Source organism: Prionailurus viverrinus, chromosome A1 (assembly GCF_022837055.1).
Source record: "Prionailurus viverrinus isolate Anna chromosome A1, UM_Priviv_1.0, whole genome shotgun sequence".
NCBI lineage: Eukaryota > Metazoa > Chordata > Mammalia > Carnivora > Felidae > Prionailurus > Prionailurus viverrinus.
The window spans coordinates 31,923,803-31,941,108 of record NC_062561.1 but is presented as its reverse complement, the minus strand read 5'-3'; the positions used below and the strand labels follow the sequence as shown (position 1 = coordinate 31,941,108).

The following is a 17,306-nucleotide window of genomic DNA, read 5'->3' as shown; positions in this document are numbered from 1 at the left end:
GGGGAGAGAGAGAGGGAGGGGGAGAGAGAGAGGGAGGGGGAGAGAGAGAGGGAGAGAGGAAGAGAGGGAAAGAGGGAGAGAGAGAATCTCAAGCAGGCTCTATGCTCAGCCCGCAGCAAGGCTTGATCCCACAACCCTGGGATCATAACCTGAAATCAAGAGTCAGACGCTCAAGCAATTGGGCAACCCAGGTGCCCCAGGAATATTTGAAATACAAACTAGAAAATTGTAATCTTAGGGGTAGCTGAAGCAAGAGGATGTGAATTGAATCCTTAACAAATTAGCTAGAATGATTCAGAGATTCAGTCCCAGAGATGTGGAAAGGCAAATAATCAAAAAAAAGAACACAGTTACAGGGAAACATTTATTAGTCCTGGAGAACCAAAGGGGAATTGGTTTTAAAATCAAAGAAAATTCTCAATAGCAAAAATGGTCCTTTAATCAAAAGTTACAGTAGAAAATATACTTATTTGTGAGTCCCAATTTTGTTTTTTCATCTCTTAAACCAGTATTGGCCTTATAAATGGGCCTGACTTAGATCTTCAAGGTAAAAGCTAAATGAATCCAACTGTTACAAGATGGGGACTTCAAGATCTGAAAACCAACTGGACCCTATACAGCAATATCTGTTTTTAAAATACTTATTCTTTCACTATTAGACAATTTCTAGAACTAATTTTCCATTTCAAGAAGCTTAGATCAAGATTTTTCTAAGCAATGAAGGGGAATTGTGAAAATAAATGTGAAACAAAACATTTGTGCTATTTCAGGGAAATTATCAGTTGACTTCTCTGGCTTACAAAGAGATTAAAGGTACCAAAAGATAAAATTAAAAGAAAAATCATTTAGAGCACCTTGTACAAATATTGGCAACCTACTATTATTAGTGTCTGTTTTTGAGATACTACTTGAGAGTGAAAATACAATTCCTAACATCTCACAGGACTATTGGAGAAATAATACCAAAATCTGAGTAAATATAGTATTTTTCTATTTCTTCTATTTAAACAATGATTGTTTAATAGTACAGATATAAAAGCTTGAAGTATTTATGCCATCAAATAATACTGGCTATTGGGGTGCCTGGGCAGCTCAGTCAGTTAAGTTTCCAACTCTTGATTTCAGTTCAGGTCATGATCTCATGGTTTTTAGATGGATGGATAGATAGATAGATAGATAGATAGATAGATAGATAGATAGATAGATAGGGATACAGATAGATAGAGATGGATAAGTTATTTACAGTAAACTAGAAACTCTCTAAGAGTTAGAAAACCTGATTTTTCTCCCTAGCTTTTTACTAACATACTACTTAAGCCCACTTCAAATCACTTAACAATTTCTGAGCCTCAGTTTTCCTCCTCTTTAAATGATACATCGATACACTCAGAGCCATTGTAGTTCTTAAATTGTGTGGTCTTTATTAGTTACTAATAAATAACCCATCAACTAAGGGAGTTACTACTTTCTAAAAAGTATAACATGTTCAGAAATACTGAATTCAAACCTAACATGAGTAACACCAGAAGTAAAGCAGAGGAATTTCAGCTTAACTTCACATCTGCAGAATGATCAATAATCTAAAGCTCTGAGAGGCCGGCTACAGAAAGACAGCATGAGGGCATGGCAGAGTCTGCATGAGTCCTAATAAAAAGGAGTTTAAAGCAAAAGAGAGTAAGTAGCTGAGTGGGTAAACAGGGGTAGTGACTAGCAGAGGAGGAGGCAGTTTAAAAGAGAGAAAAACAGATCAATCAAAAGTTAGCTTAACAATCAGGGAGCAACTATAGTAAAGGAGGTTCTGAGGGAGTTCAAAGACATTCAAGTAGTTTATGTCCTTGACATTTATAAGATCCTATATATGAGGCAGCTTACGTAAAGGAAGCTAGAGAGAAACTAACAGAAGTCAGAAACAAAACTGGAGAGGTACGAAAGGTACTCAAAAGAACGATTCCTGTAGAAAAGTAGCACACAAAATGTTTATTTTTATTTGTTTAATAAAAGACAATTGAGAGGGGAAATAAAAGCAAGATCATGTCCATTCTAGAGGATAAAACTGAAGATGAAACTACTTTTAATATCAGGAACTTGAGAAGAATCTGCTGGAGGGGGAAAAAAGCAAGGGTGTTTGCATCTGGAAGTGGACCATTCTGTGGAACCAGCCTGTGAATAGCTCATCCATATTACCATTTGTTAAACCTCTCAAGAGTGATTTCCTTCCTGGAGAACATATTGCTAATTAGTGTAAGATCAATGATTTCCTTCATCAGAACGATTTGTATTCATGGTTTAGATTTCTTGGTGTGTAACCATGTGCTTTGATAATAGAATGTTTCCTAAGGTCCCATGCTTTAGAGAAGTTTATGCTTGTGGAATGAGCACAATGTATGTATCAGTTCATTTTGCCCCTGTTTGTGTAGGAAAGTACCTTCCTACTTAAGTATGAATATTAAAAATTAACATTAACTAGTTGTTTATTACAAAAGAGATTTATAAAAGACTGCAGGGTCATTTACTCCTCTGGGAGGATTTTAAATGATTATCAGTGGGTAAAAAACAGAGTTCCCTAGCCAAATGAGGGTAACAATTTTATTCATCTACGGAAACACCTTGTAATATACAGTACTTACACTGAAAGCTAAAGTGGTAAAACTGCATGGAAGAGGTACCTATTCTTTTTTCAATTCAATAGGCATTAATTGATGTCCTAAGATTAATAATAAATATTTGTTAATAACAATAGATAGGAGGTACTATAAGAGGGGGAAAAAAAGGGGGGATGAACAAATTATAGATGATACTTTTGGCAAAGTTGCTAAGCATGAGCTGCAGACACGACAACCAGGTAGAAAAGTCCAAAAATACAAATGGAAATTGAGAGTTAAAATTCAAGACAGTTGAAGCACTAACATATATGGTTTTGTTTTCTGTTTGTTTTAAGTTAGATCTAGAGAATTTCTCCAAAACAAATGTATAAAACAATCACTTGTTCAAGGATCAAAATGTTTTTTGGATGGTGGATCATATGATATTTGAGAGCAACAAAATATAACAGAATATAATTAAATCTGATTGCCAAAGGATTTAATATCCACTCCCTTCACTGTGTGTGTGTGTGTGTGTGTGTGTGTGTGTAATTTCAGCTTTATTTTGTAGGCAATGGAGAGTTACAAAAATGTCATTAGCAAACTTAACAACATCATGATGACTACTTCTTAAAAGAGGTTAAAGCACTGATTCTCAAACTGTGGTTCCTGGACCAGTGGCATCAGCATCACTTGGGAACGTTTTGGAAATGCCTACTCTTGGGCATTGGTACAAACCTACTGAATCAAAACTCTAAAAGTGGAGCTCAGCACTCTATTTTAAAGGTAAAGCCCACCATTCACATAATTCTGATGCTCACTCAAGTTTGAAAGTCATTGGATTAATCAAAAGAGATGCGATGAGGATAATCTTAAATTGTCTGAACTGTTTTTTGGGAAGGTACTGATTTTATTAATTTGACATAGGACATATAGTAGACAAAACAAATTTGGGGAAGGAAAACTTAAAAAAAATAGTAGTATACATTGTTTAGCCTTAGGTAAAGTGTGATATCCACATGGAGATGGCCAGGAACATATTGGAAGACAGAATCTGAAGTCAAAATAGGATCAAATTTTAAAATATAGGAGTCTACACATATATTTAGAAGTGAACAGCTATCCATCAGTTTATATAAATTTGCTACAGAATATTATAAAGAAAACAGAAAAGCTAAGTGGAGATTGAGGAATATCTATATATCATATCTATATATCTGCTTGGCAGAAGAGGTAAATGTAATGGAAGTAAGAATTTCTATGTCATCTTTAAAGGTTAGAGGAGATGAAGAAATGCTGGGTAAAAATGTAAGATATACTGGATACATGAGAAGAAAGTGATTTTTTTTGACTGAGAAATTATAAGCTCGAAGTAAAATGAGTGGAAAAATTAGGATCATTTATTTTTAAAGAAAACTACTGTATGGGCTGGAGAACATGAGTTTGGAGTGGATTCAATTGTCACTCATCAATTTTTCTAGAAATACCAAGCAAACCTGGTTATCAATCCACGAGATTGAGAGGGTGAGTCGGTAAAATCAAATGCTCAGAAAACCTACTGTTTGACCCAAACCTAAAATTTTAGACTTCCCAATACTCTTATATATCTTGGACTGAAATCAACTAAAAATGAATCAAGGACACTTCAGTTTGGTTTCACATGAACACTTGAAATTCTTCTTATGTCTCTTAAGATAATAGCCTCCACTGTGTTCACTGTATGTTCATACATTAACACCTTGCTGTAGCACTTATTTTTACCTGGCACCTTTCCTTTAGACTTGATGGTAACATTTCACTTTTTCAATATACACCTGAAACATACTTTCTAAGGATCTGCCTGTTGTACTTATCTTCACATTCTCTCTGCTATTTTCAATAGAAATGTGCATTATCTTTAGCACCAAAGATATAAATCCCTGGAACTGATAGACCTATCACAGGGACAATTCCTTCATTAAGGATGCCTATAGTAACACTGTTCATTATTTATAACATAGGAATGGAAGCAAGTCAAGTGAAGAGAAATCCTAATTACAAAAGAGTTATATAATTGTGATTGTTGTTGAAGTCAAATGACAATTTAGTCAATTTTAAAAATTAATATTTTAAGCACCTGGGTGGCTCAGTTGGTTAAGCATCCAACTTAGGCTCAGGTCATGATTTCAGTTTGTGAGTTCAAGCCCCATGCCGGGCTCTGTGCTGACAGTTTGGGGCCTGGAGCCTGCTTCAGATTCTGTCTCTCTCTCTCTCTCTCTCTACCCCTCCTCACTCACCCTCTGTCTTCTCTCTCAAAAATAAATAAAACAGTTAAAAAATTAAGATTTATACTTTGAAGAGAGAAAGGTTTTGGCCACAGTTGAGTACAGTAGGAGAGTAATAACTCTGAGAATAAAGTTTAGTAAGGGCAGCACAAGAACATTTACTAATCCTTAAGTTCCAAAAAGATGATAGCACAGAGATAGAGAATGTAATTGTCAGCTGTATAGTACTTAGATGTACCAGAGCATATGAAGAAGTGTCTTACAGATAAGTGGATAATGACAGGGAGGTAGGCGAGAGATTGGCATGTCCCATGTTAAGTATTTTGCAGAAAGAGTAATTATTAGGAAAGAGCGATGGAACAGTGGCTTGGTTATAAGTAGTGAAAAAAGAGTCACTCCTGTAAATTTCCGATACCCAGGATCTTGAGGATGACATCTTGCTACAAAAGAGGAAAGTGACAGGCATGGATTCACCACCTTCAACTCTATTTTCCATATTTGAATAATTCCAATTTACTCTTCAAGTCTTAACATATTTTGGCTCTCCCTGGAAGGCTCCCTGTTCACTACCTCCCTCAGAAACATCCAACTAATTTAGGTCTTCTTCTCTGTTTCTTCCTCTTTTCTTTTAAAGTTTATGTATTTATGAGAGAGAGAGAGAGAGAGAGAGAGAGAGAGAGAGCAGGGGAAGGGCCGAGAGAGAGACACACACACAGAATCCAAAGCAGGATCCAGGTTCTGAGTCATCAACACAGAACCCCACATGGGACTGGAACTCACAAACCACAAGATCATGACCTGTGCCGAAATCAAGTCAGACACTTAACAGACTGAGTCACCCAGGCACGCCATCTTCTCTGTATATTCTTTTTTTTTTTAATTTTTTTTAATGTTTATTTATTTTTGAGACAGAGACAGAGCATGAGCAGGGAAGGGGCAGAGAGAGAGGGAGACACAGAATGTGAAGCAGGCTCCAGGCTCTGAGCTATCAGCACAGAGCCCGACGCGGGGCTCGAACTCACGGAGTGTGAGATCATGACCGGAGCCGAAGTCGGACGCTCAACCGACTGAGCCACCCAGGCGCCCCTTCTCTGTATATTCTTGACAACTTATGTTGTCTACATCAACGGTGTCCCTGGCATCTAGTCTAGGTTTGGAACATGGTATATAATAAATAAATATTTGTTAAATTATTGAAATAATTTTTCACTGTAAGTCTCTTTATCAGATTTCAAAATGGTTTAGTAATGCAAAACTTGCAGATAAAGGATATATGTAAATAAAGTCAATCAATTTTGTTCTGTAGTTTAAAAATTACTTTGCATTTTTTGGCACACTATAAGAAGATAGGAAGGAACAATAAGTATTGGCCTAATGATTTAATTATATGAAATCACACAAACATATTGCTTTTCCTAAATCTGATTTCATTTTTTTAAAAAATTTGTGATAAACAGTAAGATACATTCTCTTCAAAGATAAACAGATATACTGTACACAACAAAGTAAATGTAATTGGATAAGAAAGTGTCTACTGTTAGAAATGTATTTCTATATTTGAGAAGAAAAGGAAAATCAGAATTAAAATATTTGTGTATAGCTAAGGCCTAAGTGGGGTACTCTAATACATAGGATTTCAAATACATTCATTCACTGCACTTGGCAAAGATGGAAACATAAGATGTGCTGGAAAAAAATTCTTCACTGTATATCAAAAATCACATAAACATGACACTTCAAAGAAAACTGCTTAGATGCTTTTCCAGAATAATAAAAGTTCTTAAAGTAAGAATATAAAATATATAAGTCAAAGGAAAATTCTCAATGAAAATTGCCTGCAAACCTGACAAAGGCAGACAGAAATAGTTTACAAAAACAGTTGGAGTTAATAGATCGCTGATTTTTCTTCATGATTCAGAAATACAGTCAATGCAGAATTTTTCAGGCTTTTAAAAGAATTTTACTTTAGGGGCACCTGGGTGGTTCAGTCAGTTAAGCGACTCACTCTTGATCTCAGCTCAGGTCATGATCTCACAGCTCATGAGATAGAGTCCCAGCATTGAGCTGTGTGCTGACAGTGTGGAGCCTGCTTGGGATTCTCTCCATCCCTCTCTCTCTGTCCCTCCCCCGTTGCATGCATTTGTGTGCTCCCTCTCAAAATAAATAAACACTTAAAATTTTTATAATAATCAAAAATAAAATAATGACACTTTGTTAATTTTGCTGTCATTTTAGATCAAATTTCCTTGATGTCAATTCTGCCATGGCTTCTGAAGGTTTTCTTGTCAAAAGTGAGAATACTTACAAGGTCAAATAAATATGGCACAAAAAATTAGAATGATTCATTCACAAAACTGTAGAATCTTGGATCTGAACATAATCTTGATCACCCAGTTTATACATATCGTTTTAAAAGTGAAGAGGCTTAAGAACCAATAATGTGTAGAGCTGTGTTCGTGACAAATACTCAGGTATTGAACTGCTGGTAAAATTGGATCAGGACCTTATTTTCCTAACTTTCATGGTAGTGCTTCTTCTGTTATAGCATGCTTTCTATTACTTATAAATATAACACAGCAGATAAATATTGTATCTAAATTAACAAATAGAAAATAAAATGTAAGAGATTCCCATGAAAACTAATACCCCAAATTGTTATATAAAGTATTTTAAATAAAGTTTTAAAAGTATCTCTGAAAAAAGAAAGAAATGTTGTCTAGCATACACATAAGTTTTGAAGGTATACGGTAGAAATACATTCTGACCTATCAAATTGCTAAAAAATAATCTAGGAAAATGGGCATAAAGCCACCTTTTTGACTTTGATATTTTTTCTTCATTTGATACTTAATTTTGAAATGCATTAATTCCATCAAAGTTTACACAACCGTAAATAAGAAAGTGCTAAGTTAAAAACACAGTCAAGAAATAGGAAAAAAGTTTCAACTTAGTGCATCACTAGTAGTTCATCAAATAGGGAATAATTCAAAAAGCATTCACTGAGAGATAAAAACCAAAACAATAATAGTATCAGTAATGACAACAACCCCTACCACTTCTAAGATGGTAAAGTAGATATACTTTTTACTACTCCCTCTTGCTAAATACAACTGTGAACAATAGTGATTATACTAAAACAAAACAAAACAACTCTTGAAAGTGGAAAGAATAAAGCAGACCATCAAGGCAGCCTGAGACAGAGTAGCTATGTGATTGTGAGTTTGGGGGGATTTCTTTCTGTGTCACATACGCAAAGCTAGGAGCCGAAGAAGCCACAACCCAGAAATGACAACGAGTACAGACCTACACACAAGCAACACAGGCCTGCTCTCTCTAGGTTGAAACAAAAACAAAAACAAACAAACAAAAAAACAAACAAGGAAGAGTACAGCCTAACAAGGCAGAAAACTAGAAAAGGAAAAAAAAATCTGGTGAAAGTCATCACCTTGCTTATAGGGGGAAAACCATTAGAAATACTGTGGCTATTATTCATAAGAAAAAATCGAAGTCAAAAGGAAGTGGCGCAAGAATTTTCAAGTGCTCAGAGAATTGTCAGCCCAGAATCCTACACCCAGTGAAAATATCTCTTGGCATGCTTCAGGTACAGAAGCCTATCTTTAAAATCACTAGGCAAAATTTTATCTCAAAAAAGCATTACCTGGTTAACTTGTAGGGTTAATTTCCTCGTATTCCAGCACGTTCATTGTGCCACCTGACCTATGGCAGCTGATAGCCGAACGTGAGGCTCCAGGCGCGTGACAGAGCCCCACCCCTGGCGTCTTCCCGGGGAGCCGTACGCGAGTTGGCGAGCGGCGAGGAGCTCCAGGAGGTCTCGCGGGTAGTCACGTGGCTGCCGCCGCTGCGCAAGGGACGCCGGGGAAGTCCCAGCCAGTCCCCTCGCTTTAAGCTTTACGGCAGCTGAGGGTGGGGGCCGGAAGGGGGAACAGAGGAGCTGATGAAGGGAGGGGCTTCCAGTAGAGGGCGCCCCGCCCGCCTACCCCCATTGGTCCTGTCTGTCCCCTCCCTTCCTATTTTCCTCCCGCCTGACCAGGGAGGACTTCCCACGGGAGGCCTCAGCAGCCTCACATTCCCGCCAGAGCCTGAGGCTCTTTGCCCGCTTCCCGCGCACAATGCTGCCCTGGGTCCAGCCACGTTCCTCAGTCGCCAAGCACTGGGAACTCACGACGTGACTATTTATGGCACTGCTGCAGGCCATGTCTGAGCCAGGTTCTGTTCACAGGCTAAGCCCCAACGGAAGGAAGAATAGCCCCCACCCCCACCCCACCCCCTTCAACCCGTCTGTACGGGCTCCTTGGCCTACAACAGGAGTTAGGGAAGACAAGGAGTGGCAATGCGTCAGCCTCTCTGGGACATTGCCAACCCACACCGTGGTTGACTGTGAGCAAGCTCTTGGGAACTTGAGGGGAAGGGAGTGAGCACGTCTGCGCCAGCCTCAGCGCCACTTAGCATTCCTGATCACCTGCTAGAAAGGACCACTGGGCAATGTCCTATGCCTCCCTCCCTTTGAATGTCCTTCTGCCCCCTAGCTCCCTCCCAACACCTTAACTCTGCACTCCATGCCCAATCCGTCCTGCACCACTCTAAGTGTAGGTACCCCCCCTCACAGGCGGAAAAAAAAAAAACAGAAAAACCAGGTGCACAGCCCCATCTTGGTCCCCTGACATTCAATCCACAAACAGGAGAGAAAGACACAGAGGGTTTAATCCTCCATTAGATTGTAAATTTTATATTTGGTCTGCACATGTGTGTGCTCTGTAAGAGTATATGTTCTGTATCAACAAAACCTGGCAATGTGCCTGTCACCTATTAGGAGCTCAATGAACATTAGTTGAACAAGAACTTGCTTAGATATGCCTTTGTCTCAACAGAACTTCACATTTAAACGATGGGTATAAACCACAGGTATTTTCATTGCCACTGGGACTGACACCTAAAACTGTCTGCCATCAAGAGGGTTGTTTGTTACAAAGGATGCTGCAAATGTTTGTTACCTGTTACTTTATAACCTGCATACTTTATATGCATAATATTGGAGTTTCAAAATTATCTTTCCAGATAAATTAGTCCATTAGATAACTAAACTGAGTAACAACAACTGTGACAGGCATTCTGCTGGGGGTTGAGTTACAGCGAGAATTAGAGTCACAGTGGGAATTAAAATAACACTACCCTTGCCTTCATGGAGATGATGACCTTCTTCTGACAGGGATAGAATGAATCTGAGTTTCACAAACAATAAAATATGTGCAGTCTCAGACTTCTCATGTCTTTGTATCATTGTATTCAATGCATTACCTCTTTTAGTATTATTCCTTAGAGTAGAAATAACCGTATTTGAAATTTGATTTTCATTGTATTTTCGTTGTATAGAGTTTAGGATGCCTTACATCTCTTGTGCTCACTATCGTCCATCCTCCCTTATTTTATGACTAGGACTTGTTCAGTATGGTGTCTTTGAAATTATACAGAAACACTGCCAAGTACAGAAGACTTAGCAGAGCATTTACCCATCATCCCTAAATTGTTTTTCAGAATAATAATTACTATGTATATCATAAATGCTGAAAAATCATAGTCTAACCTTTTACCCTGAAATTATCAGTGCAAAGTTTTAAATGGTAAACCCCTGACTCAAGTATACATTGATCAATGGAGAAAATCTCTTCAAAAACACATATGCCTTTAATGATTGTGTAGACTTTGCCGGTATTTCAGATTTAAGATTTTGGTCTGTTTGCCTGGACTCAGGCAACTTCATCTACAGCATGTTAGTGAGATAGTTACACATCTTTGGAGCTTCTCCCGTTCTACTTTGCATTTATTATTACTTACAGTACCCTGTGTTGAAACATCATAGTTCTAAAGGGGTGGGTCTGAGAATTACATTAGCCTGGATTTAGATTCAGGTTACATGATTTAGTAATTTGCAAAAATTGCTGAAAAAAACCTTAACTTCCCTTTCTCTAATCTTCATTTCCCTCATCTATAAAGATAGTAGTTGTTATATTTCATCTAATCTAAAACACCATTTGTTGCAAGGGATGCTTTACTTATCATCAAAAAAGAATAGATGCTAACAAATAAATGTGACAAAGGAACAGTTGGTAAGATAGATTCTAATTTCAGAGATGTGCTTCCTAAAAAATTACAACATCATACATTTCACATGTTTGTTAAATAATACAATATAATATATGTAAAATATATAACATGTTTCCTTAGAGCTTTTGAAAGTTTCTTTTCTGATTCACCTTCAGTGGGGCTTTTATTATAGTGGTTTAGGTGATCAAATTAAATGTGGTTTATAAGCAAAGGGTCCTACAAATCCATGGTCAATTCTCTTGCTTATTGTTGCATTATACGATCAGAATCTATATTTACTCAAGCACTGCTATTAATCTGTCTTGTGATTTTAGAGAAGTAACTTAATTTTCTTGACTCAATTTATTAATTAGTAAAATGGCAATACAAGCTTGTAAACATATTAAGTTTAAAATATACAGTAGATTCTAAAATAATTTCCAAATATAATATGTTAAGTAGTAGTGGAAAGAATGCCTAAAGCAAATGAAATCTATGTAGCATTGTTAATTCAAAAAACATTTTGCCTGTGTAAGTGCCGCTGAATGAAGAATCCTCTCAAGAGAAAGACAAAGCAAAAAGCTTGAAAAATCCTCTCATTCTTTATAGGTAAAATCTCCAGAGCAGTGGTTTGGGCAGATGGGAAATTTTTACTCCCTGTGCTCTATCTGTTCAGTTGATAAAAAGAGGACTTTGATCTCTGAGACTGTCAATCCAGCTCTTTTTATGAAAAAATTTGCTTAAAGTAAACAGTAAAAGTAGCAAAGCAGTTATTAAAATTCCACCCCAATTGGCTATGCTCCCAGTTCCAAAACCCAAAACATAATGCCCACTGATTATTCAGATTATGTTTAAAGCTTTGTGTGTGTGTTAAAAAAAATATGCTACTATAAATAACTGATCTAGTTGAGAAAATTACAAATCTTCTCTTTCAAATTCTAATCATATTAGATGAGTTAAAGTAAGATCCAGTAAAAATCCTTTCAGTGACATTTCTATTGATACAAGCTCTAAGTACTAAATTCTGAGCTGCATCCAGCCACTAGAGTTTTGTGCATAACACTATGAAGTATTACACTTGAGCTTAAAATCACTGGCTGTCAATCACCTGAAAAGCACAGTGATCTGTATAATTCATATATATATGGATATATATATATATATGAATATATATATATATTTAAATTTGATATGTTAATCTATTCACTGAGGCAGTTTTTTCCTCTTTTAGTCTCCTTCAGACCTATTTCATTTTTTGCTGTTGTTGATGTTGTTTTAAGAGATGTCCACTGGGATTTTTTAAAAAAAAATTGCCAATATATAATGAAATAAAACCTCCACCTAAGACATCTGTTTGACAACCTTGTTAGAAATAACTATGTACTAGATATACTAAGTCTCATCATTTCAGTTTTTGCTATTTAGAGACGATGGAGAAGATAAAAACTACATTTCTTAGTCTCTGTTGCAGCAAAGGTTCTAGAAATAAATGAAATGAATTCACGTTTTTGACTTTCAGAAGGCAGATGTGGAGCGGGAGCCACCTTGATGCTGTTTCAGCTGGTAACAAGGCCATGAGAAGTGAGCATTTAAAAGTATCCAGACTCAGCATTGCAGGCTCTTCGGACATCTCGAGGCAGAGCTGCTGCTGTGAATACGGCAGCAGAAGTAGGATCCTCACTTGTGAATAGTACCATGGTTCCTCTGTCTATCCTTATACTTTTAAGTCCCCTGTATTGAATTCCTTTCATGGAAAATACCTTAAATGGTTTCTATTTTTTTCACTAATTCCTGACCGCAAACCTGTAAATGGAGAGTCCTTCTAATTTTTAAAGCATTTTCCTAACATATGTAGGCATTAACAGAATATTAAAGATTGCTGATATATGTATTAGCATCAAGAATGAAAGAGTAATAAACCTAAGGAATCATTTATATGTTTCAGAGGAATTAATACTACTATGTAACTATGAAAAATTTATTTGTGGTTAAATAATGTAGCACAGTTTTTGACCCAAAGCTAATCATGTCAGTTCAGAGGTAGAGAGATTATACTACGAAGTCATTTAGATTAAATTGCAAAAACTAAGATCCAAAGATTGATATGACTGTCTTAATATTACACAGTGTCGCAGACATTAATAAAACATATTTCCTAACTTTTCTTAAGACTCACTGTGACTTTATAAAGATCCCCAACTTTGGGGTTTCGCTCACTTTAGTTAAAAAAGAAGAAGGAATAGGCAAAGAGCATGGAAATATTTAATAATTTAATTAATATGCAAAGTACTCATTAAACTTCTACTAGATGAGAGTCATTTTGATAGGTGTTTTATTAAAAATAAAAACTGAAAACAAATGAGTTATAGGAATAATTCTAAAAATTGTCAGAAAGATAACAGTTAAAACTCATAGGGGGAAAAAGAAAAAAAGAAATGATAAAAAAATCGAACTAATGGAAATTGAAAACAAGAAAAATATAGAATATAAACAAAACTAGCAGTTGATTCTTTACAAAGAAAAAGGTAGAGATCTGCAAATAATTATTGGATAAAACGATGCAAGAAATGAAATACAGACAAAATAAAAAATAGCTACAGACAACTGAGATTTAAAAAAATAACTTTGTGTTGAACAAACAGGGACAGTGCTCACTTTACATAACAGTGCAGGACCATAAAAATGACTGCAAGCTGAAACCATGCAAAGCAAGCTGAGGAATCAGGGGGAAATTAACCATAGTTCTATGACCTTTCAAAGTATCATTAAAAAATTTAAAATTCTCTATGGTCAATTATTAATATGCAGAAAAATTTTTAAATAGAAAAATTATTATATTTTAGTTCACTGTAATTTAAAATATATTGAGCTATAAAGTATTTTATTTCTCTGTAAAAAGTTATGACAGAAAAAAAAAAGTTATGACAGGAACTTTGATCATTGATTACCTTCTAATACTCATTCAATAATTTACAATGTGGGAGAACATTTTTTCCCTACTTTGGCAAATTGTTATGCTCATTTTTTTAAAAATTGTTTTCAATGTTTATTTATTTTTGAGAGACAGAGAGAGACAGAGCACAAAAGGGGGAGGGGCAGGGAGACAGAGAGAGAGACACAGATTCTGAAGCAGGCTCCAGGCTCTGAGCTGTCAGCATGGATCCCAACATGGGGCTGGAACTCTCGAACCGCGAGACCATGACCTGAGTCAAAGTCAGAAACTTAACCCACTGAGCCACCCAGGTGTCCCTGTTATGTTCATTTGTAAGTTTGGATCAGATTCTAACATTTCATCCTTTGCATTTTCAATGTTGTGGAATATCTCTGAGAGTTCTGCTAATAGGAAGTTTTCTATGGTGCTACTTCTAAGACATCTTCATGTTTTTTGTCACAATCACTTTCCTCATTTATGTAGATTAATTTAATTTTCATTAAATTCCTGTGCCTGCATCTCTAATCTCTGGAAGAGTGACACTATCAATATCCCCAAGGTCAGTGATTTCTTTTAGAATGATTCCATTTATATTCAATTTAAATTTCACTTTTAGCACTATCATTTTCCACGTTTTTACTGCACTTATACGTATTAACTCCTTTGTTCAATGGCTGTTTTGTAAAATGTCACTTGGGTTTATCACTGGAAGGCAAGAAGGTAACACAACCACATATTTTGCTGTCTGAGAAATGAATAAATGTACCAATCACTAATAGATTTGGGGGAAAAAAGTGATGATTGATCACAAATAGTAGTATGCATATTACTTATGCAATGATATATAAATTGAGGAGCAAGCAGCAAAGTTCATGCTTTATGCATGAAGTTAATATACCAATTATATGCCATAACTGAAATTCGAACTGTGGGAAATGGTGTTATATAACTAAATCCTGGTAAATAAAATTTGCACATATAAGAAGCATTCAACATGATACTTCCTGCATAAATTAATCAATTTGAAAATTTGGACAAGAAACAACAAAACATTTGTATAGACCAATAGGTATTAAAGAAATTAAAACTGCATTCAAAGCTCCAAGACCAGATGCTTTTACAATTGTGTAAGACACCTACTTTCATGTTGTAACCAAAAGTACAACAAAACAAAAATCATAGGTTTTTTTATGCAACTAGGAAAGAACATTAGATCCAAGGAAATCTTGATGGACTGAATTACAAAAAGAAGCAAAGCAAACTGTATAGAGGTAAGCAGAGAATGACAGTGCTCTTCTACCTTGCCGTGCACCTGCTCTGGGTATGGGCTGGCCTTGTATAGACAGACATTACAGGTTGTTAAGAGAAACAGGATTTTGTTTTCAGAAATTACTGAAGAAAAATAAAAGCATCTGTACACACACAAACTTAGTTGTATTAACAAAAACTGGAAATAACTCAAGTGATCACTAATAGTGGAATGAATAAACAAATTGCAGTATATCCATCTTATTGAATGTTATTAGCAATGGAAGGAATGGGCTAGAGATGCATACAATGATATGTGTACAAAATAATTTTGTTGAATGAAAGTAGTCAGAAACAAATGGCTTCATACAATCATACAAATCATCATACTGTGTGATTCCATTTAAATAAAGTTCTAGAAAATGCAAACTACTCCACTGTGACAGAAAGCAGATCAATACCTAGGAATGGCAGAACAGAATAGTCACTAATGGATGACAGTGGCACATAAGGAAAAACTTTGGGAGGTAAATGATATGCTTATTCAATTGTACAGTTCAAATATATAGCAGTGTACCATACATCAACAATACTTCAATGATCTGTTTAAAATGTACACTAAGCTTGTAAAGAGCAGAATGAGTCCTATATTAGCACACTATCCATGAAAATTAAAATTAATTTCAAAAGAATAACACCCAATTTGCAGTAACATAAGTAATACTGAGACACAACACATTAAAATGATTGCTTATAAGAAGAATGGTGTAAAAAATGTAATTAGTAAGTATACATCCATAAATATACAAGTATGCAAGAGGTTATCTTACAGACCAATACGACAATTATGATGAAGTTAAGAACATAGTTTACTCAATTCAAGGTGCAAAATTTTAAAAGAAAGAACAATGGCCCTTATATAAGTATTTCTTCCTAATTCTAAAAATGTTTATTCTTCCCCAATGTTTTTATGCTGATGAGCATTAGGTAGTTCATAATTCATTTAAAATTTTTTAAGTTTATTTATTTCTTTTGAGAGAGACAGAGACAGTGCAAGTGGGGGAGGGGCAGAGAGTGAGAAGGAGACAGAGAATCCCAAACAGGCTCCTCGCTGTCAGCGTAGAGTCTGATGTGGGGCTCAAACTCACGAAACCATGAGATCATGACCTGAGCTGAAACCAAGAGTCAGATGCTTAACCGACTGAGCCACCCAGGCACCCCTAAAGTATTTAATAATTTATTTAAAATTCGTTCAGCAAATATTTATTGACTGCCTCATAGGTAACGGCACTAGGCTGAGGTCAGTGGTGCATGGAATCTTTGTGGTTCTTGCTCATACTGAGATTTTATTTGAGTGTAAAAAGCAGATAGTAAATGCATTCTTTCCTGTTTCAAGACCTTCTTACTCTTGCTATTCCTTCTGCCTGGAGCTGCATTTCTTTTGCTTTTTGCATAGGCTGATAACTGTGATCTCTCTGGTTTTGATTGAAACATCTCCTCAAAGACAGTGATGCCAGTCTAAATAACATAACCTACTGCTTCTTCTTGCTTTTTGTCTCCAGTACTTCACCTATTTGCTTTCTTACCTGCCCTCTTAACTTTACTGCAAACTCCACAGGGGAATTACATATTTGCTAACATACACTACCCAGTGCCTTAGAAACTGGCACACAGCATGTATACAATGGATTTTTAAAATAAATGTATGACATATATCTCAACACGTAATGTTAAATTGGTATTAATAAACTAATCAAAAAGGAATAAAAAGTATTTTGGGTTTTCAACAATGGCGGAGAAAATAGTACAGTGGTCAAGGAACTATTGGGGAAAGCATACATTTGTTTTCAAGATGGGATAATCCCTGACAAACGTACATTTTCCAAATTCAAGGTAGGTTTGAGGGGGAAAAAATATTGTAAAAGGTTAAAGGACACAACATAGAGAAAATGCAATAAGTGCCATGACAGACAGGAGATTTTCTTTTCATCATATCACATAATAGACTGTTATCTGCTGTTCTTACTGGTGAGGATAAAACTCCTAAATGAGGCAATGCCTAGATACAGAACCAAGAAACTCTCCCACACAGATATTTTGATATTCTTGTAACTTTGAGAGTCCTAGAATTTTAAAAGTACAACCACATGCCAAGTACTTCACAGATTAAATATGCAT

The 17,306-nt window shown here is 35.9% G+C and overlaps 1 long non-coding RNA gene across 3 annotated transcripts in view; it reads right to left on the bottom strand.

Annotated features, from left to right (window-relative positions):
* The window catches only part of LOC125174012 (uncharacterized), a 422,588-nt gene extending 413,946 nt beyond the window's left edge, over nt 1-8,642 (bottom strand). For all 3 annotated transcript variants that reach the window (XR_007155219.1, XR_007155220.1, XR_007155224.1), the window contains exon 1: nt 8,505-8,642. This is a non-coding gene — a long non-coding RNA (uncharacterized LOC125174012). The remainder of the gene's footprint in view (nt 1-8,504) is intronic.
* Nucleotides 8,643-17,306: the final 8,664 nt, after the last annotated feature.